Raw genomic sequence first — 4,023 nt, 5'->3', positions numbered from 1 at the left:
AACTCTATAAAGTAATTTCTTTAGTTACTTTTTAATGCGGAAATATCATTTGATGAAGTTACAAGTTACATTCAGGAGGATACCTTTCTAATTTTTATTTTAATTTCTTATAAACATGCATGAATATTTCTAGATGATGTACAAGTCATAAATTTAAGATTGTATCCAAATGAAGCGCTAAAAACATAAATATGTATCTTCCATTAATTAAAGTAATTAAAACTTAATTATGTGCCAACCATCAATTAACACAAAAAAAGTTATTCATCCCTTAACCTAAGGTTTGTGTTCGTAAAAAGAAGAGTTGGTTGACATCTCCCCCTACAAGGATGGAAATAACCTTTGGGTTTTACCTGTTACCACACATCCATTTAAGACATTCCAACTACTTTTGTAGCAGTGGATGGTACTACTTTTGTAGACAACAACTCTAATCTGAAAAGATTATGGAATAGAACACTACAAAAAACACTTGATTTGTGGAGGTTTAATTTTGAGGTTACAATCAACATCCGCTAATTGTATCGAATTGAGGGGATTTCTGTACCCTCCGCTAATTTAATTAAATTTGCAGAGAATTAAGGGGGTTTCTATACCCTTCGCTTATTTTATTAGATTTGCAATGGTTAAAACCTCCGCTACACTTAAAAATAAAAAAATAGCTACAAAAATTTGAAAAAATATATATTTTTAAGAGGTGGTGCTTGTCTTCTAAGAAAAAGAAAAAAAAGAAAAGTAAACTCTATTTCTCCTTAATGAACAGTAAACTCTCCCATTTCACTCTAATTTCTTTCTTACACCATCTTTCATACCTATAAAAATCTCTAAGGCTTTGCTTCTTCCGTCTCCTCCAACGACGATTGCTCTTATGGCACTGACGATGACGTTGCCGCGTTGATGCTCTCCATTAAACTGTGGGTGGAAGATTGATTGTTTGATAGCCTGAATAAGAAGGACATCACGTTCTTCGTCCGTTGTCATTGATGGAACCAATATCAATCCTAAATCAAAAAGGCGGAGGGTTAAGAAATAAGAAAGAAAAAACAAATACTTTCCACCAGTGGCAGAGCCAGGATTTACAAAAAGTGTCAATGATTGACCTTAATGAGCTTTTGGAACACCTTAATCAACGCACTAAACCATCTTGGCCTTGTGTTAGGAAATGTCAGCACACACACACACACACACACACATATATATATATATATATATATATATATAACCAAAATTTGACTTATATATAGTGTAATTTTGTGGCAAGGGGTATTCTATGTAGTAGTTCATCGATTATAAAACTCAACTGCGATTACTGCAGAATATTAGAAGATTGTGTACTAAATTGGACATCTTTGAAGAGTTTAACGTTGGAAAGTTTGTTTCTCCGGGATGAACACATTAAAAAAATAATGTCAAATAGTCCTTAATTGGAATCTTTGAAACTACGTGAATTTTGTTGTTTTAATGGTTTGCACATGACTTATCCAAAATGTACACAACTGCAATTGATCCATCACGATCATTCTGACGGGAATTAGTATTTATTCGAAGGCGATACATGTTGCTCTGAAATTGTTGCTCCATATGTTGAACATTTAATGATTTTTGGGGATTTTAGTCATACAAAAATTAAGCTTGGGGACTTTTCATTTTTGAACCATACCAATCTTGATCTCTACTGTGATGAATATGAGAAAATGGATGAAAACATACTGAAAGATCTTTTGGTAAGCGTTCGTTGTGAGAATGAGCTAATACTATCATCCTAGTTGATCGAAGTCAGTTACCGGTCCCAAATATCTCCAGTCTTTTTATGTTGATTGTGAATAGAGCTCTTGTTTTATCTTCTACCTCATTCTTCTGTTTAGGTGATTTCAATTTTGATGTTGGAAGAGGAAGACATCTTCTTACCGTTGATGTAATGTAGATGGTTGACAATAGGTTCTTGTATTTCAAAACTTTCATTTCAGTGTTAGACAACCTCTTAAGGTCGGTTCGTAATTTGGAAAATTTGATGATATATCTTGATTTGCTAGTATGTTTTTAATCCTTGATATCTTTTATGTCAAATGTATATTGATCCCCTACTGCCTCAACGACTTCAATTTCATTACTATCGTTGTTAAGCTTACCACCTAACATGATTTGTCCTTGTTCGGTTATTTGTAATACCATCCTTTTTTTATGTGTATAAGTTTATACCTGGTGATTAATTCCTAATTGTTCATGGGTGCTAAGACCCAATTATAAGTGTGGAAGCGTGTTAATAAACAGGTTGTTGTGACACATGATATGGGAGTATTGGCTAAGAGTCATGATACCAAAGTTATAATTTTAGGACTTAGTCCAACTATATCTTATTATATTGATTGAAAACATGACATATCTGATGGGGATGCTGATGAGGATATATTGGCGATGATTTGATAACTAGGTAACTAAGTAGTGGAAGCAACAAAATAAAAAAGAAAACACATGGGAAGGAAGCATAGTTGGGATGATAAGATGGCTGAGAAATTTATTCCAAGGCACCTAGCAATGCGACTAGCAAAATAGAATATTTTAGATTTATTTTTATTTTTGTTTTTAGTTTTAGTGTAAATGATATAATTCAGATTTCAAATCTATATTTTGACCAACATAAAATAATCCTCCCATTTTCTAGGTATTCATTGAATTATGCCCGTTATGTGGGAAAATCTATATTTTTTTTGTAGGTAAAGAAGATGAAAGGCCTTCTCACATTAATGAAGTAACATACGCCTCCTCGTAATTAATGATCAAGGCATGTGGCGATCAGTGAGTGGACCAATTTTTACCATCGGCTACCGAGGGAATGATTTACATTAACTTTGTGAAACCCAAATGTACTTTGAATCTTTGCCATTAATTACACTTCATAGGAAATTGACATTTAAGGGGTGGGCATATCTGTTTCTTGACACGTCGTTAGGGATTTATGAAATTGAGGTGGGAGAGTTCTATACAAAGTGACTTTATCTGTTAATGGGGCTGAGCTGGTTTTTGATCATGTAAGACTTGGTGAAATCTTTCATGTTCCTACTGTTGGGTTAGCTGAGTATGTGTGGAGAAAGGATGTGTGTCACGCCCCGAGCCTACACCCTGGGTAAGACTGGCACTCGAGAACCATTGCTGGCCCCAAGAGAACCCTTGGCCTGGCTTACTTACTCAGCGGAAGACTTTAAGCATTAAGTAAAGGATTCATATGCTAAATAACTCAACTGTCTCAAACTGAACTCATAATGTTTTAAAAATAAACATTTAACTTAGCCAAAATGGCAACTCAAATCTGAACATAAGCCAATAACAAAATGAGGACGAATGAGCTAACATCTGACTGACTATATATGAAGCCTCTAAAACAACTGAGATGGATGTCGGGACAGGCCCACGACATCCTAATGAACTAAACTAATAAGAAATAAAAAGGGGGAATCCTCTGGAAGCAAGGAGGCTCACCAACAACTCTGAAACTCAACTGGATCAATGATGTGCTGGATGCTGATTTTGGTTACCTTCGTCTGCATCATAAGACGATGCAGGCCAACTGGCATCAGTACATTGAATGTACGAGTATGCGAGTTGGAATGCTAAACACAACTTAAGCTTGAAAAAAAAATCTAAAAGGAACTGAAGAACTTACTTGGCTCAACTCAACATAATTAAACTCATTTCAATATAAAGCAGTTTTAAAAAACAAGTGCAATATAAAGAAAACTGTTTAAAACATGATGTCAACTCTGTGTGTATGCAAATATACATATAACTCTGAGATGTATGTAAAAATATATCTAACCGACAACCATCACTTAAAAGCTATAGTGACGATACAACACTTTATCTCACGCTGCCAATGACCATCGTATACCTTGCTGGGGGTATAGGACCTAACTCACTAAGTGGGTCCACTAGTCTATGCTAAAAAGTATTTAAAGATCATCTAAAAAGTATGACCCTTTTATACCCATGATGGCTACATGGTTTATGGGGGTTGTGGGTTCTCTG

At 34.8% G+C, this 4,023-nt stretch overlaps 1 non-coding gene across 1 annotated transcript; it reads left to right on the top strand.

Moving 5' to 3' along the window:
- Nucleotides 1-285: 285 nt before the first annotated feature.
- Nucleotides 286-418, top strand: LOC125829372 (U6atac minor spliceosomal RNA). Its single transcript, XR_007443091.1, has one exon. It is a non-coding gene; the product is annotated as a U6atac minor spliceosomal RNA (small nuclear RNA).
- The last annotated feature ends 3,605 nt before the right edge of the window (nt 419-4,023 follow it).

This window comes from Solanum verrucosum, unplaced genomic scaffold (genome assembly GCF_900185275.1).
Source record: "Solanum verrucosum unplaced genomic scaffold, falcon-dt-bn FXZP01000157.1, whole genome shotgun sequence".
Taxonomy (NCBI): Eukaryota; Viridiplantae; Streptophyta; class Magnoliopsida; order Solanales; family Solanaceae; genus Solanum; species Solanum verrucosum.
This window is presented reverse-complemented; position numbering and strand designations above follow the sequence as displayed.